Source organism: Macaca fascicularis, chromosome 18 (genome assembly GCF_037993035.2).
Source record: "Macaca fascicularis isolate 582-1 chromosome 18, T2T-MFA8v1.1".
Taxonomy (NCBI): Eukaryota; Metazoa; Chordata; class Mammalia; order Primates; family Cercopithecidae; genus Macaca; species Macaca fascicularis.
The window spans coordinates 39,711,922-39,735,943 of record NC_088392.1 but is presented as its reverse complement, the minus strand read 5'-3'; the positions used below and the strand labels follow the sequence as shown (position 1 = coordinate 39,735,943).

Genomic DNA, 24,022 nt, shown 5'->3' with positions numbered 1-24,022 from the left:
TTGGCTGTGGGTCTGTCATAAATAGCTCTTATTATTTTGAGATACGTTCCATCAATACCCACTTTATTGAGAGTTTTTAGCATGAAGGGCTGTTGAATTTTGTCAAAGGCCTTTTCTGCATCTATTGAGATAATCATGTGGTTTTTGTCTTTGGTTCTGTTTATATGCTGGATTATGTTTATTGATTTGCATATGTTGAACCAGCCTTGCATCCCAGGGATGAAGCCCACTTGATCATGGTGGATAGGCTTTCTGACATGCTGCTGGATTCGATTTGTCAGTATTTTATTGAGGATTTTCACATCGATGTTCATCAGGGATATTGGTCTACAATTCTCTTTTTTTGTTGTGTCTCTGCCAGCCGTTGGTATCAGGATGATGCTGGCCTCATAAAATGAGTTAGGGAGGATTCCCTCTTTTTCTATTGATTGGAATAGTTTCAGAAGAAATGGTAGCAGCTCCTCCTTGTACCTCTGGTAGAATTCAGCTGCGAATGCATCTGGTCCTGGGCTTTTTTTGGTTGGTAGGCTATTAATTATTGCCTCAACTTCAGAGCCTGCTATTGGTCTATTCAGGGACTCAACTTCTTCCTGGTTTAGTCTTGGGAGAGTGTAAGTGTCTGGGAAATTATCCATTTCTTCTAGGTTTTCTAGTTTATTTGCGTAGAGGTGTTTATAGTATTCTCTGATGGTAGTTTGTATTTCTGTGGGGTTGGTGGTGATATCCCCTTTATCACTTTTTATTGTGTCTATTTGAGTCTTCTCTCTTTTCTTCTTTATTAGTCTTGCTAGTGGTCTATCAATTTTGTTGATCTTTTCAAAAAACCAGCTCCTGGATTCATTGATTTTTTGGAGGGTTTTTTGTGTCTCTATCTCCTTCGGTTCTGCTCTGATCTTAGTTATTTCTTGCCTTCTGCTAGCTTTTGAATTTGTTTGCTCTTGCTTCTCTAGTTCTTTTCATTGTGATGTTAGGGTGTCCATTTTAGATCTTCCCTGCTTTCTCTTGTGGGCATTTAGTGCTATAAATCTCCCTCTACACACTGCTTTAAATGTGTCCCAGAGATTCTAGTATGTTGTATCTTTGTTCTCATTGGTTTCAAAGAACATCTTTATTTCTGCCTTCATTTCGTTATGTACCCAGTAGTCATTCAGGAGCAGGTTGTTCAGTTTCCATGTAGTTGGAGCGATTTTGATTGAGTTTCTTAGTCCTGAGTTCTAGTTTGATTGCACTGTGGTCTGAGAGACAGTTTGTTATAATTTCTGTTCTTTTACATTTGCTGAGGAGTGCTTTACTTCCAACTATGTGGTCAATTTTGGAATAAGTGCAATGTGGTGCTGAGAAGAATGTATATTCTGTTGATTTGGGGTGGAGAGTTCTGTAGATGTCTATTAGGTCTGCTTGGTGCAGAGTTGAGTTCAATTCCTGGATATCCTTGTTAACTTTCTGTCTCGTTGATCTGTCTAATGTTGACAGTGGGGTGTTAAAGTCTCCCATTATCATTGTATGGGTGTCTAAGTCTCTTTGTAAGTCTCTAAGGACTTGCTTTATGAATCTGGGTCCTCCTGTATTGGGTGCATATATATTTAGGATAGTTAGCTCTTCCTGATGAATTGATCCCTTTACCATTATGTAATGGCCTTGTGTCTTTTGATCTTTGATGGTTTAAAGTCTGTTTTATCAGAGACTAGGATTGCAACCCCTGCTTTTTTTCTTTTTTCTTTTTTTTCCATTTGCTTGGTAGATCTTCCTCCATCCTTTTATTTTGAGCCTATGTGTGCCTCTGCATGTCAGATGGGTCTCCTGAATACAGCAAACTGATGGGTCTTGACTCTTTATCCAATTTGCCAGTCTGTCTCTTTTAATTGGACCATTTAGTCCATTTACATTTAAGGTTAATATTGTTATGTGTGACCTTGATCCTGTCATTATATTAGCTGGGTATTTTGCTCATTAGTTTATGCAGTTTCTTCCTAGCCTTGATGGTCTTTACATTTTGGCATGTTTTTGCAATGGCTGGTACCGGTTGTTCCGTTCCATGTTTAGCACTTCCTTTAGGATCTCTTGTAGGGCGGGCCTAGTGGTGACAAAATCTCTCAGCATTTGCTCATCTGTAAAGGATTTTATTTCTCCTTCACTTATGAAACTTAGTTCGGCAGGATATGAAATTCTGGGTTGAAAATTCTTTTCTTTAAGAATGTTGAATATTGGCCCCCACTCTCTTCTGGCTTGTAGAGTTTCTGCCGAGAGATCTGCTGTTAGTCTAATGGGCTCCCTTTATGGGTAACCCGACCTTTCTCTCTGGCTGCCCTTAACATTTTTTCCATCATTTCAACTTTGATGAGTCTGACAATTATGTGTCTTGGAGTTGCTCTTCTCAAGGAGTATCTTTGTGGCATTCTCTGTATTTCCTGAATTTGAATGTTGGCCTGCCTTATTAGGTTGGGGAAGTTCTCCTGGATGATATCCTGTAGAGTGTTTTCCAACTTGGTTCCATTTTCCCCATCACTTTCAGGCACACCAATCAGACGTAGATTTGGTCTTTCCACATAATCCCATGTTTCTTGGAGGCTTTGTTCATCTCTTTTTACTCTTTTTTCTCTACACTTCTCTTCTCACTTCATTTCATTCATTTGATCTTCAATCACTGATACTCTTTCTTCCAGTTGATCAAGTAGGTTACTGAAGCTTGTGCATTTGTCACGTAGTTCTCGTGTCACTGTTTTCATCTCTATCAGTTCTTTTAACGTCTTCTCTGCATTGATTATTCTAGTTATCCATTCATCAATTCTTTTTTCAAGGTTTTTAGTTTCTTTGCACTGGTTACATAGTTCCTCCTTTAGCTCTGAGAAGTGTGATCGACTGAAGCCTTCTTCTCTCAACTCACCAAAATCATTCTCCATCCAGCTTTGTTCCGTTGCCGGCGATGGGCTGCGTTCCTTTGGAGGGGAAGATGTGTTCTGATTTTTTGAATTTCCAGCTTTTCTGCACTGCTTTTTCCCCATCTTTGTGGTTTTATCTGCCTTTGGTTTTTGATGATGGTGATATACTGACAGGGTTTTGGTGTGGGTGTCCTTTCTGTTTGTTAGTTTTCTTTCTAACAGTCAGGACCCTCAGCTGCAGTCTGTTGGCATTTGCTTGAGGTCCACTCCAGACCCTGTTTGCCTGGGCATCAGCAGCGGAGGCTGCAGAAAATAGAATATTGCTGAACAGCGAGTGTTGCTGTCTGATTCTTGCTCTGGAAGCTTCGTCTCAGGGGTGTACCCAGCTGTGTGAGGTGTGAGGTGTTGGTCTGCACCTAGTGGGGGATGTCTCCCAGTTAGGCTACTCAGGGGTCAGGGACCCACTTGAGCAGGCAGTCTGTCCATCAGATCTCAACCTCCATGCTGGGAGATCCACTGTTCTCTTCAAAGCTGTCAGACAGGGTCTTCTACATCTGCAGAGGTTTCTGCTCCTTTTTGTTTAGCTATGCCCTGTCCCCAGAGGTGGAGTCTACAGAGGCAGGCAGGCCTCCTTGAGCTGCAGTGGGCTCCACCCAATAGGAGCTTCCCAGTGGCTTTGTTTACCTAGTTAAGCCTCAGCAATGGCAGACACCCCTCCCCTAGCCTCACTGCTGCCTTGCAGTTAGATCTCAGACTGCTGTGCTAGCTTGAGGGAGGCTCCGTGGGCGTGGAACCCTCCAGGCCAGGTGTGGGATATAATTTCCTGGTGTGCCGTTTGCTAAGACCATTGGTAAAGGGCAGTATTAGGGTGGGAGCTACCCATTTTTCCAGGTGTTTTGTGTCTCAATTTCCCTTGGCTAGGAAAAGGAATTCCCTTCCCCCTTGAGCTTCCCAGGTGAGGCGATGCTTTGCCCTGCTTCAGTTCTCACTGGTCGGGCTGCACCCGCAGACCAGCATTGACTGTCCCACACACCCCAGTGAGATGAACCTGGTACCTCAGTTGAAAATGCAGAAATCACCTGTCTTCTGTGTCGCTCACACTGGGAGCTGGAGGCTGGAGCTGTTCCTATTCAGCCATCTTGGGTGCCCCCCTCCACCCCATCTTAAATCTACTCCACCAATCTACCCTACCATCCCCTACATTAATCTACTTTCTGTACCTACTGATTTTCCTATTCGGGACATTTCATGTAAATGGAATGAACAGAATATGTGGTCTTTTGTGACTGACTTATTTACCTTAGCATAATTTTTCATGGTGTTTTTTTTGTTTTGTTTTGTTTTGTTTTGAGACAGGGTCTCACTCTGTCACCCAAACTGAAGTGCAGCAGCATGATCTTGGCTCACTGCAACCTCCACCTCCCGGGCTCAAGCGATTCTCCTGCCTCAGCCTCCTGAGTAGCTGGGATTACAGGCACGGGCCACTACTGCCCAGCTAATTTTCTTTTTTGTACTTTTAGTAGAGACGGGGTTTCACCATGTTGGCCAGGCTGGTCTCGAACTCCTGACCTCAAATGATCCACCTGCCTTGGCCTCCCAAAGTGCTGGGATTACAGGTGTGGGCCACCACGCCCAGCTACCTTACCATAATTTTTCAAGGGTTCATCATGTTGTAGGATGTATCCATACTTCATTCCTTTTTATAGCCAAACAATATAATATCCCCTTATAAGGACAGATTATATTTTAATTTTTTTAGCTGATAGACATTTGGGTTGTTATCACCTTTTGACCATTATGAATAATGCTACTGTGAATATTCATGAAGAAGTATTTATGTGAGCATGTGTTTTCATTTTTCTTGGGTTAAATGTTTTATAGGTATAATAGTAGCTTTGTGAATTTTCTTGAAGGACAGTTGTTGAAAATCTCGTACTTTGAGCCTATCAAAATCTAATTGTTAAATCAAAAGATGAGACACAGCATACTGTTCAGAAATCATTCCAATCACTATTCCCTAAATAACCTGTGATACCATGTGATATCACTCATCATTAGACTGGTTTAATATTCCTCACGCCCAGAAACACCAGTTAACATTGAATTCTAATTAATTGCCTATAGAAATGTTCAAGTATTCAAGTGTACTTTAAACACAGAAACCAATTTAGGGATTTCAATATGATTATTTAGGTAGTTGTTTCTGTTTCTTGCATGTGACTCAAATATGAGTTCAAATGGGTCTCTTTTAAGTGTTTTTTTCTCCAGTTACTCAGCCCTTTCAGGAGAAATATTTTTAATATGTATTTTTAAGAGACAGGGTCTCACTTCTTGCTCAGGCTGGAATGCAGTGGCTATTCGCAGATGTGGTCATAGTTCACCACAGCCTAGCACTCCTGGCTTCAAGCAATCTTCCACTACCTTAGCCTCTTGAGTAGCTGGGGTTACAGGTACATGCCACCACACCCAGCTAGTCACTCATATCCTTTTGCCTCATCATATATATAATCTTTTTTTTTTTTGCTTGATGATACAGTCTACCTTATGTTATAAAGAACTTTGCATTTGCATGTATATTTTCTGCATATCTCTACCTCTTTTTAAAGATATGTTAAGATCTTAACTTCTTAAATTGTTCTTTCCATGTATGCAGCAGCTGTCTACAGAAGCCTTCACAATCTTTAAAATGTCAACATGATGACAACTTTTAAACTGGAATAATATGATCAAGGCAAGCTTTATGAAAATAATAGCTAACTCTCATATAGCACCTTCCAGGCAGCAGGCACTTTCTGTGTATCAATCAATCATCAGAACAACCATAGGAATTAGGTCCTACTATCATTTTCATGCTACAGATGAGGAAACAGAGAGCTAGTATCACTTACCAGAGGTCACACAGCTGGTTACTGGGCCAGCCAGCTCTGGCACCCAGGCTCTAACCTATCACATCACACTGCTTCTTACAATGATAAAGGGGGATGCTAGCATCACATCTTAACACATGATTATAGTGGGCAGCCATTTCAACTACCACTCTCAAGCTAAGAAAGGTGGATTTAATAAGCATTTTTAAGAATTACAGGAAAGAAGGGAGGAGGGGAAGAAAAAAGAAAAGTAGGTAGAAATAGATATCCCAAGCTAACTAAAGAGGTAGCACTTTTCTCTGACCAGCTGAGATGAAGATCTATTCCCCAGTCTGCGTGATTGCCCACTTGCACTATTGGACTTCACTTTTTGAAGGAAGAATAATGTGAAACCATGTTACACTCCAGAGCCATTTATTATCCATTCAGGAGGCAAGACAGCAAATCTAACATAGACACAGTCACAACTGACCACTAAATGAAACCTCATTGACAATTGAAAAGAGAAAAAGTTCATAAACATGCTTTAAAAATATACCTTAATCAAGTAGCTAGTAGAGAAACCATAAGCTATTATGTAATATAAACCTGTAGAAGTCATAGTTCCATTCTTCCTTTTTTTTTGAGACGGAGTCTTGCTCTGTCACCCAGGCTGGAGTGCAGTGGCACAATCTCAGCTCACTGCAAGCTCCACCTCCCGGGTTCACGCCATTCTCCTGCCTCAGCCTCCCGAGTAGCTGGGACTACAGTCACCCGCCACCTCGCCGAGCTAATTTTTTTTGTATTTTTAGTAGAGACGGGGTTTCACTGTGTTAGCCAGGATGGTCTCGATCTCCTGACCTTGTGATCCGCCCGCCTCAGCCTCCCAAAGTGCTGGGATTACACAGTTTCATTCTTAATATTTTCCTTGCAGTTTTTATGAGATGGGTAATGACTAAGCCACAGTGAGAGGGCACAACCTGCTCAGTGGGTGAGTCGGCCCCTGCTACCCTCCCTACTTCCCTCCCAGATCGTCTTGGGATCCAACCATACCTGTGCTTCTCATGCTGGCTGCTCTATGCTATTCTACAAACATGATCCTCTATTTTGGATCTATCTCACCCATCAGAACTCTTTCATTCAGTGGTCCAGCCTCCAGAGCTCAGCATTCCGCTACCTATTTCTTTGAAAAATAGTCACACAAAAGTAAATTGCCATAATGGCTTGATGTGATGTTCATCTTGGCCAAGGCATGAGGAAGTTAGGATTCATGGTCTTTCTCAGTTCATGTCAAGACAACAGTGAGCAGAACTGGGGTCAAATACTGGCCCAGGGATCTTGCCATTTTACTGAAGATTAGAATGAGCACAAGACTGGGAGTCTGGTACCTGGTGGCCTCAACACAAATTCAACACAGGGCCCAGGAGGAAGTCCCTTCTCCTCCCTGGTACTCAATTTCATCTGCTTTAAAATAAAAGAATTGGACCAAAAAATATCTAAGGATCCTTTCAGCTGTCAAGGTCTCTGGCTGTGTCCCACTTTCTCTTGCATGATCTGTCTACCCTACCTATGACGAGTTCAAACTAACCTGGGTGAGAGGGTCCATGGTCACAGACCAGGGCATGGTTGATGAGTCCACAAGCATTGCACACTGATGACTGTGTCTTCAACACCATACTCCAGCTCACCAAGCTCATCTACCCCAGGCTGCTTAGCAAAGCCTGCAGCTCCACCCTCTATCCTCAGTCACCTGTCTCATGAGAGATACGGTCATTTCATCCAGCCACCCACCTACCTTTGCATCGACTATGCATCAATTCACAGCACACATTGCAGGCTCAGATTCACGCATTCTTCTCCAAGTGACTTGATCCTATCCCCACTCCCCAGGAATTTGCCATCCAACATTTCAGTATCTACTATGTGTTAAGATAACAGGAGAAGGCCTGGAACAGTCCCTCAACTTCCCACCACCACACGCACCAACCTTCCTGCAGCAGCTCCTAGGTTTCCTCCTCCCCTTAACATGGGAATAACTCTGCCTTCTTATGGAGCAAAATTCCGCCATCTGAGCTCTGGATCCTACCCAAATGTCGGGACTCCAATCTACTAGTGACCCCCTTTCTGTGCCTCCCACCCTCCCAGCTTCAACCTCCCTGGCTACAGGCTCCTTCTCAACAGCATGTTCAATGCTGAAATCATTTACCTAAAATGACCACAACAGTGAGGGGGATAGACCCAGGAGTCAGAAGACATGCAGCAAGGATGCAGCTCATGCAGAGGTGGCAGCAGTAACCAGGTGGAGGAGGCGGCCCTGAACTCAGGCAGCAGGGGTAGAAATCGAAGGCAACAGACCCAAGTCACATTTGAGAGTTGTGGCATAGATGACACTTTCTCTATCAGAAAATATATGTTTTAACAGTTTTTCACTCAGCTAAACAAAGGGCAAGGCCAGGGACATGGATGTTTTTAGGCAGGAGAATCTGTGGACAGTCATCTAACTTGTATTACATAATTACTTACCTACTCAGAATTTTAAAAGCTGCTCTATCTCTAGGGCAGAAATTGATACACAGGGCATTCCTGTAGCTCAAACTCTATGTCCACCCAGCAGCTGCCCACATGGAGCACACAGTGTGTGCAGAGGTACACTAAGAACATGGTGTAACAAACCTGTGATATCCACACTGGCTCTGCATTCCCAGTGCACGCAGAGGAACATATATGCACACGCAGGCATTATCACCTGCACTGCCATCATCCTCTGAGGAGCCATTGGGTGTCAAACAGGTCAGCTCACACAGGGCCTCTGAGGAGATCCTGCCATGCCACAGCTGTGAAAACCTCCCACTGAATGGAGCAAATTATTCAGTGCAAGCCTGGAAACCCTTCTGAGGACAGCTAGGAACGCAGGTTCTCCAGATCCAATCCACAGAGACACACACAAGAATTGAACAGCAAGAACCCTGGAGTAAGAGGTGGGAGAACTAGGTTCCAGCACTAGTTCTGCAACTCATGAACTCGGTGCCTTTGGCCATCACTCTACCTCTCAGGGCCTCAGCTCTCAAGAGGGCATATAATAAAGGCTGCCCTTCCACAATCCTGGAGTTATGGCAAGAGCCATGAGGCAAGGGAGAGAAAAGAGGTCTGAAAATTAAAAGGCAGTATAATGTGAGTTACAAGAAGTGTTAAAGATCAGTTTGGGTGCCACTCTCTGCCTGATGGGAGGCCATTCTTAGACGCCCAGTACTGTCCCTCACGTTGCAAGTTCTTCTGCATCCTAACCAAAGCCCAATTGATGCAGTCGTTCTCCACCACACCCCATCTCATTTATGTCAAAAAAAAAAAAAACCTTACACATATTTCCAATTGCCCTAAAGAGGAAGCACCACTCCTGGCTGAGATTTACTCTCTAGACCAGATTTCTTACTTGTACATTCCTCCTTCTCTACCAGATCTATGTTAACATTCCTTGGGGTTAGATCTGGGAAGTTCTCTCCTACCTAACAATCTCTCCTTGGTTGACATCATCCATTCCCAAGGCTTTAAGTACCATGTACACATCAAGACCTGTTTTACCTGCATTGTACAGCTTCTAGACAGCTGTACTTGGATGTCAGAAGTAGGGTAGGAAATTCTTAGACACAACAGGTTCCAGATTAACTATTTGATTTTCACCCCCAGGAGTGTCTCTTCCCTCCCTCTCCACCATTTTCTCAGACTCAGCAAACAGAACTTCCATTTACCCAGTTTCCCAAGCCAAAAACCCAGAAGTGTACCAAGCTAGTTAACAGCACACGGTTTAGAGTTAGGGTGCCCAGGTTCACATCATGTTTGCCACCTGCCAGCAATGTGCCTTAGGGAAGATGTGTAACTCTGCTGTGATTCCATTGCCAAATCTATAAAATTGAGATACTGTTCCAATGGCAGTTAAATAACATTCATATATCACTTATGGTATTAGGAAACATTCCCTCTTATTATGCATAACAAAGCTGGGAAATATTTTTGAAATACAGTAATACACTTTCCTCTTCCACATTTCTTTTACGTGACATTCTCCTTCCTCAACTCAAGGCATTAATTTGTCTCAAGAGGATTAGGATTATTACAATAAGAAGGCAAAGACAAGGGACAAATGCAACAGAGTTCAACTTCTGATTATCAAAACAAGATTTTTGGTTCTCAGCGTAATTGTCTTGAAATCCTGCCTGCTGCCATGGAGAAAGGAAGGTTTAAAAGTTTGTTAGATTCCTACTCAGATATCAAGAGTGAGGCTTAAGGAATATGATTCTTAATTCTAAATTCTCTCTGCACCATGGTCAGAGAGAATTCAGGATGTAAAGTGACAGAAGTCCCGCTTGCCACAGGGGGCCGGGAGGGAAGTCTGGGGGAAGGGTCACAGAGGGACCACGGGAAGCATCCAGTGTCCTCACTCCCCACACAGGCCCTTTACCCCCACCTCCTGGTTCTAGGACAGGTTTAAGGGAATCCCTGCACCAGACTAAGGAAGAAGACCAGCCTAGAGTGGGAAGCTAAGTTCAGCTTTGGTATGCTGCTGTTTAAGATGACAGCAGACCAGCATTGTTGGAGGAGGCAACTGATAAACCCATAGATGGGACTAGGGGCAGAATGGGAGGTGGAATTTGCTGCTTTGTCAAAGTTACAAAGGGTCTTCTAGGCATCTCCTTTAAGAATAAACCATCTATTCTCCTTACAGATTTCCTAGGTGAAAAACCCTACAATGTCTTACCAAAAAAAGTCATTTTGGTGATTTACTACCAGGACAGTAAAGACATCTTTCATTAGTTCTAAGAACATTGCATCATCAACCCATCTCAGTTATAGAGGAAAGAGTTCTAGAGAATGGGAGCACCTGGATTCTAAATGGACACTGCCACTTAGCCTACATGAGCTAGGCAAGTTTTTGAACTACAGTGGGTCCACAACACACCTCACAAGGGTATTATACCAAACCAAGGTGCAGCGTGACCACAGTTCAGATGGAAAGCACTGGAATATTTTGGTTATTATCAATCACCACAGTATGACGCTATTAGTAAGCTTCTATTCACGCGGCTCCAGAGTATCCAGATACCAGGAGAATGGGAGAGGGCCATGATCCTCTTCTCTGGCCAGTTGAGTTAGAATCCTGGCTCAATTACGGAAGTCACATTTTATGAGATACTTAGAAAAACTGAAATATATTCTGAGAAAGCCAATCAGAATAGTAAACTATCACACGAAGAATGGTAATGAGATGAGGAAGAGTTTAGCTTAGAGAAGAAAGACTAAAAGACCATTCCCAGAATAGTCTGTTCTAGCAGCTGCTCCAGAAAAGAGGCAGGCGCTGGGCAGTGGTAGGTGGCAGGGAAGCTTGTATCTCTTCACCTCTATGAGCTTTCAAAAGTGGAATGGCTCCCTCCCGGAGTCACTAGAAGTTTCCAGCCTAGACCGGGTACCATGCATTGAAGATGCTGAAAGAGGAAACCCTGTCCTACGCTGTGTGACCTGAAGAGCCTTCCAACTTCAGGAAGAAAAAAGTCATCCCTCTATGCACTGCATCAACACACACTCCACACAATGAAATATAAGGGGCTCTATAAATATAAGGAAGTAAAATGGACAAAATTGTAGAAGTGACAACCCCACACAGGCAGGAAGAAAAATCTCTGCTTTAGATTGCTGAGCTGGAGTTCGTACACATCAGGTAATTATGATGCATCAATATGTGCAATGACAAATGGAATAAAACTCTAGGAGCCCAATGATGCAGTAGGGAGGCAGAAAAAGCCCGAGTGAGCATACATTGATCCCCAATATCATAACTGAAGATCAGTACCATACATTTAAACTAAATGTGGCTAGAGAGACTCTAAATATTTCACACACTTTTATTAAAATTCTCAGGAACACAAGGTCAGGGGTCCAGTCATTCTTAGCTAGGAAGGGTGACTAAGCAGAGAAGTCCCGGGTGCTGGGATTCCACCTCTCTCCTTCTCTCTGCTACCAGGTACAAGACATTTTCTAAAAAGACATCCCATAATTCTAAGTATTCTTGGTACTTGCTCTTGTAGAGAAGGTTTAATTCCCTTTATAACCAAAAAGGACATCTTTTTAAAAGCAAGTCATCAATCATGAATCATTTTATTCTCTAGTTCTGGGAATACAGAGAACCAAATTAATTTCCGTCATCTTTTGGCTGTAGGTACACCCCTCCCTCTGGCTTCCAACATTATCGATCTGTAATAGGGGCAGGAGCCAGGAAGGTTCAAAGGCATTTGCTTTTAAGCCTGTCCACGGTGGTTCTAAAGGACACAGACATGGGGCTTTCTCCTGGCCATGCTGCATTGCCTGCAGGCCTTTCTGCAGTATTCCTCACCCAGACAGGTTCCCTGCCTTCCCAAGTATCTGCTGTGGACAAAGAGCAGGTAGACTAGCCATACACTGGGACTTAATTTTAACTATCTCTATGATTTTTTTTAAAGAGCTTTGGGGAGTTCCTTTAAGCCAAAATACTTCATTATCATACTGAAACTGTCCCTATGAACTGTATAAAATTAATCAGGGAAGAAGGGAGTGGGAAAATGAAAATAAACTAGGCTTGCAGCACATTCAGTGTTCATGACATCGGCTTGCTTTCCGACTCTCTTCCTCATAGTTGTGTGGTGCCTACTGTCCTAGAATCACAGAGACCCTGTTACAAGACTATAGCTCCCCTTCACTGCTCTATAGATAACAACTTGAACATTAAAAAACATTTTCCACTTAAAATTTTCTTTCAGAGATCTGGGAAGTTCTCACCTCCCTAACAATCTCTCCTTGATTGACATCATCCATTCCCAAGGCTTTAAGTACCATCTACGGGTCAAGACCTGCATACCAGTGATACTAACATAGCTGGTCTGAAGGACCTCAAGAGAAGCTAACTCAAAGAATGCAGTTTCCACATCCTGATGATTTCATCACCCTTCCTCCAACCAGTTCACAATCCCAGTTGTCTAGCCCCTCGCCCTCTGTGATCCCCTTAAAAACTTCAGCCCAGAACTCCTCAAGGAGGTAGATTTAAGGATCTCCTCCCATTTCCTTTCTTGGTGCCCTGTGATCATTAAACTCTCTCTGCTGCAAACCCTGCTGTCTCAGTGTAACTGGTCTGTTACTGTGCAGTGGGCATATGAACCTGTTGGTCCTATAACAGTGTATGTTTATTATATCCTAATAGAATCAAAGAGCTACTAGAAAGTGCAGTGCTCTTTAACCCAGGTTAGACAGATGACACAAATAGAGGGACAATGGCCGGCACTCTCAGTTATATTCCCTATGATGGAATGGCCACCTTCTCTTATCTTCACCCCACTGTAAAGGTACAATGACAAGGACCCCAGCAGGGGGCCGAGGGACAGTTTTTCCTCTGAAATATGAACTACTCCACAAAGATCATTGCATATGTGGCTTGAGACACTTCCCTGGACATTATACTCGTTATCTTACTTTTGACGTGCATCCCTATCAATACAGAAAACTGTGAGCATGCTTATAGTTTGTTTATAAATTGTTTTCTGTGACACTGTACTATATTATGCATAGTATAAAACATACACAAATGATATTTTAAGTTTTAAAAAGATGTAAACAAATAAAGTTTTAATATTTTCTTCACATATTCTAGTGAGTCATCTTCCAAAAACTAGCACACCCCAGCAGTTTGAAGATTGCTGCTCTAACCAACTGATTCACTACTGCAAGTACCAGAAGGGATTATCACTTCCAGCCACTTAAGAAAAGCTGCTTTCTGGCATCCACCACATGATCAGTGGTGTCTGCCTAGCCATCTTTCAAAAAACCGGCTATATACAATCAAATAATTATTTGGTTCCTGCAATGTAATATATTATTTTCTGTTGAAGTTTATAGCATCACCAAAAGGGCAGTGATGTCCACATTTAAACACTATTCTGGGGCTGCTCAGCCACTAACAGTGCAATTTCACTCTAACTGTAGAACATACATATATATATATATATATATATATATATACATATATATATATATACACACACACACACACACACACACACACACATACACACACACATATATATACATATAAATATAAAATAAATGCATTATATAATAAAGGTTTATATATAATAAATGCATAAGCATGGTATAGTTTATGCTATATTTCCTCTAGACAAATTGAAATTAGAATTATAGAAGTTATAATTGGTTGCCAAGCAAAAACCTATTAAAAAGTCCAAAAGAATTTCACTGAGCACATGGAACTGGCTATCCTTATACTGTTCACTTGGCCCTGAAAGTAAAATCTGTTCTGAGGGCAACCTATTAACGGAATCTTACTCAACTATGAATTCTTCCATTGTTTCCTTCTTTTGGATGCTGTGACATGATGAGGGATATGACACCTGTGATGTGCCATTAGTACTGTCACCACCACTGTGCCTGACATTCAGCAAACCCTCACTCTGTGCCAGAAATCATACTAAGCATTTTCATTTATCAACTGATTTAATTCTAACAATTTTGTGAGTTAGACATGACATTTATCCCTATCTTAGAGACACAAACCCTGGTGCAAATTGAGGTGAACCTGAGGAACTTGCTCAGGGTCACACAGCTACTGTGTTTTAAGAACTTAAGCCAGTCTCGTTGCTGTCCCTGGACACTCAACTCTTAGCCGCCTCACTTCCCAGCATCTTCCTTTGCTGCAAAACTCAAGTCCATTGGCAGACTAGGTTTTCAGCTGCTCTGTCTTCTGGGATATAAATGTGAAAATACACAGTTGAAAAAGAAAGAGTGGTTAACACAGCGTGAAAGGCATTACTACGATGTAAATAGCAATGCCATTTCATCCTGCTAGGCTTCACATTCTATTAGCTTTTTTTTAATGAAAATTATTTTGGACACCTTGAAAAACTAAATCCTACTCACATGTCACCACCACTATTAATTCCAAAAGAAATCCATGTAGGGTGACAAGTTTTGACATCAGGAAAATGCTGTGTAACCAGAATGGTGTGTAGGAGCCACAGGAGCCCACACCCAGGGGGGCACTGCCTGCACAGGGCTCCGTGCTCAGTGCTCCAATGCTTGAGCCCATGTATGCCTTACAGTGACCTAAGGACACAAGTGCACACACACATGCCCTTGCTCCAATAAAGAAATGGCACACCTTAAGTGAAGGACCTTGACCCGGGTGAAGCTGGGACGCTAACTGGGGTCTGTGTCAGTCCACCTCACACACAACCAGGAGTGCTCCGAGAACAAGTCATGATTGACCAACCCAGTGTGTGCAAGTTTTAGCAAGACTTAATACACACGAGCACTTGACTCAATGTTTAGTTCTACCAGATTAAATGACTAGTACCTGGAGAAATAACTGCTCCATGCACATTACAGGAATCTATCCAGATTACCACTTCCGGATAAGAATGACACAACAGACTTGTTACATCTGCAATGCATCATGCTAGGGAGACCTGATCTATCAGATGCAAAAAATCAGAATTCAAAAAGATACATTCACAAAATAACAGAACACAAGTACAAGGGTGAAATTTAATATGGACAGAATCCTGCTCAGCATACCAAAGGGAAAAAAAGTCAATTGAGCAAGTGCAGGATGAAGGCAGCATACCTTAAGAGCAGTCTGAATTTACACTGACCGAAAACCAGATGAGGGGTTACCTGGGGGTGGAGGGAGACTTCGAAAAAAGAAAAAAACACAAGAAAACTTTGGGAGTTAAGGAAATGTTTGCTATCTTGATTGTGGTGATGGTTTCAGGGGTGTATACTATACAATGTCTAATTGTATGTGCAATTTAATGTGTGTGACTTCACTTTAAATATGTGCAGTTTATTGCTATTTACATCCCACTAAAGCTGTGATAAAAACAGTTCTTGAGTGTGCACGTGGGTGGGGCAGAGAAAGGGATGGAAATTTAGTGACTTGTAAACTTACAGTAAGTCAGCAACATGAAACACCTGCCAAAAATAAATGCATTTGCAGGCTCTGTCAGAAATTCTGCATGAGTACCACATCACCTCACACCCTACAGACCACATCCAGCAACCATCATCATCAGACAGAAAGACCAGATGACATCTCAGGGTGGCCAGACAGGAGAGTGTCGGAAAAGCCATGCTCATAAGGAGTGGCAGTGGGAGCCAGGAGGCTTGGGCCAGAGTTGGGGGCAAGGACAGAAGGGGCTGCTATATAAGAAAATGACTATTATCCTGGACAGCTGCACAGGAAGAGCTAAGATCCATGGGTGAAGGCAAATGGATACTCAGCAGAGTGCTGTGTGATAGAGAAACTCCTGACAATGAAAGCTGTTAAAAATTTAACACATTTGAGAAAGTCTCCTATACTGGGAACGGTAGGGCAGCATCTAAAAGACCACTTGCCCAGAACACAGTATCCTGCACAACTAACTTCCGCTGGGTGACGCAGGCTCTCTCCTTTCGAACATGCTGTGCTTCTCCAGGTAAAATAGTGAATATTAAGAAACTAAAATATCTCTTAGCTCTATGATTTCAATTTGAGATTTAACCTCACAAATCATGTTGGGTACACTGCAGATACGCAACTCTTAATAATATTTATGACCTCTGCAGGGTCACAGAAGGCAGACAAAGGAAACGGCCTCTCCTATTCTTTCCTAAACGCACAATTTTAAAAGATGGCAATAACCATTCACTATCAATTTCTCTTAAAATAGGGATGTCATCATTAGCCATATTCACTGCACACTTAAATAACTTTCCCCTACTCAGAAAGTTTAACAGTAAAACTAGCAATTTGAATATGATAGGTAGACACAAACAATAATACCATCTAAGAAACTGAAAAGGATCAAAACAATTTCACAAAACCTTAGTGCTGTAGCATCCCTAGGGGAGGAAGATAGGCGTGCACTGGCATGGCTGTGCAGGAGGTCACAGAACAAGAGACCCAGGTGAGCAGGGAACAACGGGGACAGGTGAACAGCCCAGAACATCCCAGGAAGGAATCTGAATGTGGAATGCTCAGGGCATGTTCAAGAAATGAGACAATGCCAGAGAAGAGATTAAAAATCATTTCTGTGTTCTTGAGCATCTCTTACACCTTGTCCTAAAGCAATTCTGACGAACCCTTACTTGAAATTATATTGAACAGGAAAGAAAACTTCATCCAAAATTCAGGGCTGACTGAAGTCCTGGTTTCAGACTTTACTATAAAATTCACCCAGTCATTGCTCCCTACTCCCTGACCTTCCCAGGGACTCCACTATTCACTGTACTCAACCATAGGCCATGAATCTGTCAGCTGTAACAACTATACCCAAAGTCTTACAGCACTCAAGAGCTTTCAAAGGTTCTTCATGACTTCTCACTGGATCCAAGCTCCTCTCAGAGGCAAGGCCAATGTTCTCCTCAAAGTGTGAAGATGCTGAGAACCACAGAGGTCAGATAGTTTACCCCTGGACACATGGCAGGTTGGGAGACATGAGGTTATCAGGGACAAACCCCTGCATACTCCTGCACAGCACACTACGTACAGGAAAAACCTGGCTCCACACTCACATCAGCATGACATTCTCTCACTGAAAACCTGAGGCTCAGTTAGGAAGCACTCCACATCCCCAACCTCCCCGAACCGTGAATAACCAGAATAACAAAACACCTTATGCCAAAACTGAAGGAAGAAACCGACGTTTTATTTAACACTTGATCTCAAAGCAACATGAAGATTTAGGTCACCTCTGTATAATTCTTTTTGAAAGACATATTTCCAAAGATCCAATTTCAATAGAATCTGTAGCCTGGAGGTGATTGCAAAAGTCCTGAGTCTATTCTCATGCATCCCAGAGTATTCCATCCCCATCACTAGGAAGATAAAGTTGTCAATTCTATTTTTAATTACTGTTTTGACCTCCAAAAATGGAAAATGCATAGCTTCCTCGCTCCCTTTCCTTTCTGCAACGTATTTCCACAATCAGGAATTTCTCATTGCCCTGAGGAGTCAATGTGTTCACTAAGGGTTGTCCTGGCAACAGAGGACAGCCTCTCACTTCCACTCATACGATCAGCCTTGCAACCTCTTCCCTCCTGTTTACCAAAGAAGGACACTTTTGGGTTTTTCACTATGGACACTCATTTCCATATTGCTTCCCTGGAAGACCATCAAATTCTCTACATGCTCTTCACACTTATGGGGATCCAAGTCGAGCAAGAGACCCTCTTCCAAGAGCGCAACCAGGACCATTAACTAGAATCCCTATCCTTGTCAAGCATAGGCTCTCACCCTCATGGGCTCCAAACCCTGTCCTCCAGGATGGCTCTCACTCTGGTAAGCATGCATTTCATTCCTCACCAGTCCCACCCTCCAAAGGCTTCCGAGCTGCACACTCCTGCCTGGACCCCAGGAAATAGCAATCTCATCTTTCATTATTAGTCACAGCTGGCAACACAGCAGAGACAGACGGGAATGTGGGTGCTCTATTACCTTGGCTACCTGAGCAAACAGATTTGCTCTGCAGCGTCCCCACTCCCTTTCAGGGCAGCGGGGCGGGGGGGTGGGGAAGGTGGGTGGGAAACAGCACAAATAAAACACACGGCTCAAAAAAGCAATCAGACACGGCCAGCCAAATAAGACGGCACACTCCCACCAACAAGGCTGGAAAACACACCAAAACTGTAAGGACAAAGATCTATCCCTTTTGCCCCTCAGTGCTACTTGGGGGACCAGAATCTGCTCTGTTCTGACAAGACTGTCTGGGGTTGAGCAGACAAAATTTAGAGAGGCAGTAGGGCTTCTTTGCTAATGCAGGAGGCTCTGGGGCAAACACATTGGGTCTAAATTCCATTGCTACCCATTAAGGGAAGTAGAACACCTTCTTGGCTAATACAGGAAGCATTGGGCAATCAGATTGGGTCTGGGTTCCATCTCTGCCCATTTAGGGAGGTAGTACCATTTTTCTTAGCTAATGGAGGAAGCTGTGCAGCAAACACAGGGTCTGAACTCCATCTGTACCCAGTTACTGTTTTCATGACCCTGGAGAACTATTCAGCATCCAAAAGTCTCTATCCTCATCTGTATTGTGGGGATAACTAATCTCAGACAGCAACTCTGAGAACTAAATGCATTAATGAGTCAATTATTCCTATTCTTTCTTGAGCACCAATTACATGCCCTGGGGTAAAGCATGGAAGATAAAAGAAATAGAACATAACACTGTGCCACATAGTCTCATACTTTATAATTCCCTGCCTTTCATCCACGTGATACAGATAAGTTATTTCCACAACAAGCTAAGCTTCTCATGAGAAAGTATTCTTATCCTTGGAAATGTACAGGAATATGGAGAAGAAAAGGATCATTAAGAAATAGGACCCATCAGAGAAAAGATTTTCTTTGAACATCTCTTATATCATATTATTTCCTTATCCAAGACACTAAAATTTCTCCATTGCTCTATGCATTTCCCAGACAGTGTTGCACAGAACATTAGTCCCTTGAAATAATCTTTGAAAATAGTTTTGTGTCTAAATATGATTTGCAAACCCAGCATAATGGATCCCTATCTTGGAAACTCAGAAGGCGTGTCAACACAAAGGCTCTGAGAAGCTCTGCCTTAAAGGAAGACGTTTAACTTGGTTAATCCATGGTTTCCCAAACTCGTTTGGCCACCTTTGTACTCTGTTAATAGAATAACACTTCTTCCCCGAAGTTCACCCCAGCCTGCAAAGGCCTCCACAGTCTGGCTTCACCTTGTTTCTAATTTCACAGCCCAGAACTCCCCTGCAGATCCATTCACCATGCAGGTTAAACTTGCCTAGGTACAGTCTTCTGACCATGTCTTTTTGTTTACAATAGCTTTATTAAATTATCATTCACAGAACACACAATTCACTCATTTACAGCGTATAATTCTATGATTTTTAGTACATTTGCCGAGTTGTACATCCAGCGGCACAACCAATTTTTAGAACACTTCATCATCCCCCCAAAACCACCCCAACAAAAAACATACCTCTCAGAAATCACTCTCCATTTTGCCTCAAACTCCAGCCCTAGGCAACTATAAATCTACTTTCTGTCTCTATAGATTTGCCCATTCTGGACATTTTATAGAAATGGAATCAGACAACACGTGGTCTTTTGTATCTGGCTTCTTTGATTTAGCATATTTTCAAAGTTTATCATTGTGGTAGCATGTATCAGTTCTCTGTTCCCTTTTATGGCCAGTAATATTCCATTGTATGGATATTCCTCATTTGGTTTATCCATTTGTCTGGTGATGAACATTTAAGTTGTTTCCACCTTTTGGCTATTGTGAATAACACTGCTAAGAACATGTTTAAGTTTTTGTGTAAATATGTGTTTCCAGGCTGGGCACAGAGGCTCACGCCTATAATCCCAGCACTTTGGGAGGCCGAGGCAGGTGGATCACCTGAGGTCAGGAGTTCGAGACCAGCCTGGTCAACAAGGTAAAACCCTGTCTCTACTAAAAATATAAAAATTAGCTGGGTGTGGTGGCAGGTGCCTGTAATCCTAGCTACTCGGGAGGCTGAGGCAGAAGAATTGCTTGAATCTGGGAGGCGGAGGTTGCAGTGAGCTGAGATTGCACCATTGCACTCCAGCCTAGGCAACAAGAGTGAAACTCATCTCAAAAAACAAACCAAAAAAAAAAAAAGTGTTTTCATTTCTCTTGGGTGCATACCTAAGAACGGAATTGCTGGGTCATAGGGGGATTTTTTTTTTACTTTTTGAAAAACCATCAGACTATTTGCCACAGCAGTTGCAACAATTTACATTCCCACTAGCAGTGTGTGAGAATTCAAATTTCTTCACATCCTTGCCAACACTAGTTATCGTATCTTTGATTGTAGACATCCTAGTGTAAGGCAGTATCTTGAGGTTTTGTGATACCTTTTGATGCACCACTTCTGAGGTCATGGTCCACTACTCCATCCACCTAGAGGCCCTCTTCTCACTCTATGCATCCTACCAATTCATCAAGACCCAGCTAAAAATCCTAGTTTTCTTGGACGATCTGTGACATTAGATCTTCAAACTCAATTTAAATGACACCGTGGCACAGTTTCTACTTATACTTCCTGCAGTTATAGGCTTCTTGGCCTACGTATGTCTTCTCTCTCCCATCAGACAGTGAGGCCCTTAAGAAGCAGGGTGAGGTCTTACATTTCCTAGTGGCCAGTATTCAGCCTATCGAATAACTGATACTTTACAAACATCTGCTGATAATGATTTGATGGAAGACCTGAGGCTGAAGTTGAGGAAAGTAAAATGAGGGAGTGGGCCTTCTGGGTCTCAGACGGGGAAGGAGGAGTAGAAAGCACAGAGCTAAGCAGTGGAGGTCAGCCCCTTCCTCACAGGATTCTCATGCAGTGGACAGATTGATGTTTCATAGGATTTTAACACCCCCTTTTTCTTCACTGTGAATCTGTATTCACCCTCAAGCCCAGACTTGGTAAATATGACAGAGATAGGGCCAGTGAAACGATTCGATTCTCTTCTCTTACTGATATCTCCTCTAACTTTCCTCCAAGCACTAGCAGTTCTCTCCTGGAACTCTTGGTGGGTGGGTGTGTGTGAGGGGGAATAAAGATCTATACTTAGCCCCTCATGCTCTCACAGAGTCTCCCCACCCACTCAAAGCATCAAGAGTCTCTGTGTGAGCCACATCAAGAAAGAAAATCGAGTCCCCGGTGAATGAAGAGAATCATTGAGTCCAAGGCCACCTGAGCTGTAATCTCCAAAGACTGAAAACTATTAATGTTAGTTTCTTACACCTTTCATTTCACCCAGCTGTTAGGAAGGCTCAAATTCAAAGTACACTGTGCTAGCCTATGGCTACTTGAACCACATAATTATTTCAATGACTACTGATGAGTCAGAAAAAGCACAACACAGTTGACAGGTACTGTTGAACGAATGTGTTCTAGTATTCAAAACTGATAGAGAAGGCCCATACAGGAAATACAGCAAAAACTTGTCCTGCATCTAACCAATGGGTCACCCTTATTTCTTGGCTCAACAGATTCTGCTGAGGCTTCCAATGTACCTCTCAGATCAATAACAGAAACCCTGAGCTGCTGACAACAGAACTAATTCAAAAATAGCTCTCGGATGGCCATGGTGGCTCACGCCTGTAATCCTAACACTGTGAGAGGCTGAGGTGGGTGGATTACCTGAGGTCAGAAGTTCGAGACCAGCCTGGCCAACATGATGAAACCCCATCTCTACTAAAAATACAAATATTAGCCAGGTGTGGTTACCCGCGCCTATAATCCCAGTTACTCAGGAGGCTGAGGCAGGAGAATTGCTTGAACCCGGGGGGCAGAGGCTGCAGTGAGCTGATATCATACCACTTCACTCCAGCCTGAGTGAAAGAGCAAAACTCCATATCAAAAAAGAAAAAAAAAACAAAAAACAAAAAAACTCTCCCCTGTGGCCACATGTGCTGGTCTTCCTACTTCTAATGTATGTTCATAAGCAAAAATTGCACAAGAACTTCAGCAAAATTAGGGACCCAGTGGTAAAACAAGTATAAACTTTAAAAACCTTCAAGAAAATCCTTAAGGAAGCGATCCCAGTTCAGCTTTAACATCCAAACTCTCTACTGTTAAATTCATTGCCCTAGGGCAAGACCGTATCACCACTATCACCCCAGACTCCCACACATCCTCTTCCCCATAATGGGTGCAAAGGTCCCAAGCAAGTGAAATAACCCAAGTGTAGGATAACCATGGACTCAGCTTCAGGCATTGCAGGGAAGAACACAGGAATCTTGTCAAGAGGGTCTGTAGGCTGGATAAAGCTAGAAGATTCCTCAGGATGGAAAGCTAAAAGATTCTCAAGCCTACAGTGGTCCATAAGCAGCTTTGATGAAGAATGGAAACTTCTGACATGCCTAAGTGCAATGGCTAAGAGAATGGGATGAAAGCAACCAAATGTGAAGGCCAGTCATGGCAGGACAAATCTTAGAGAGTTTTCAGAGCTGTTGGCATGGTAGAGCATGGTAAGAACCAAGCCACACCCACCTTCTGTTTCAGAACCATAAATAAACCATCTTCTAAAGGAGGAAAGAGTGTTGCCGTTCTCACATGAAGTGCATGTAGACTTGGGTGAATAGATTCTTCCAAAGCACAGAATCCGTTCAGTTCCCAGGCCTCCCTCCTCTGTGCCATACCCATGGCCTCCAACAGAAACTCATGCATAGGCTGCATACTGTGCAACATGCTAATGCTCATTCTTCTCTCCACACAATCTTCTGAACCACACACAATTGAGTAGGAGGTGCACGTCAATGAGTTGCCAAGCTAAGGGACTTCTACTTGAGCCCTGATAGCAGATTAAGATAGTGTGTGGTCTTTCATTTGGTTTTAGAGAAAAGTCAAAGGTTGCAATAATTTTAGCTCCACTCTTTGGAGAAATAGTTACAGATCATTCTATTAGATTTTTCAGCTCTCCAATCAGTGCTTATTTTGATTACATCACTGAGTATCTATAATGAAGCAGACCTTTTATATACTGATCTCTACAGCCAGCAATAAAGCACTATAAATCTGCATGGACGCCCATAAAAGTCTTCCCTCATGGAAACTTTCGCTGGGATGAAAATGATACCCTGCAATCCACTGAAGCACAGACCACCTAGAATGGGATTCTCCCCCTATAAAAATCACTAACTCCTTTTACTAAGTTAATCTAAATAGCTTTCCTTCTCCAAAAAGACTTTGCTATATGTTGCCAGCTCCACAAAATGTTCTCTAGAGGTGACGAGAAAAACTTGGCTGAAAGAATCTAGCATTTTAGCATTAACTGAGAACTGCATTTCCCCCAAAACACTGATAAAGCTCTCTCTCCCTACTTTATGCTGAAGTTATAGCCCATCACCCAACCCATTTTCTGACAAACAGACCTGCTATTTTTCAGGGTGAAAAGAATAACGGCAATAAGGAGAAGATCTACTTAAATACCTAAACAGAGCTCCACTTCCAGGCTAAAAACCCCAAACCACTATGCACAGCTGCCAGTTTGAAACTTCAGTTTCTGCCCTCCAGTGCTTGGCATCTCAAGAAGTTGTCAAGGAGTCTTGGTTTCTTCAAAAGGGAGTCTTCAGTGAGACTAGCTGTAGATCAGGCTGGGGTAGGTGAATGGAGATGCTATCAAATGAATTATATTATACCATGAAGGGAGGAAAGGGGCCAAAAGGAAGTCAAAGAGAGATGAAATGCAAGAGATTTATTCCATTGCTCAAAAAAGTG

General features: G+C 42.7%; 1 protein-coding gene across 2 annotated transcripts in view; it reads right to left on the bottom strand.

Moving 5' to 3' along the window:
• The window catches only part of MYO5B (myosin VB), a 395,079-nt gene that overhangs the window by 212,387 nt on the left and 158,670 nt on the right, over positions 1-24,022 (bottom strand). The gene's annotated exons all lie outside the window — the stretch shown is intronic.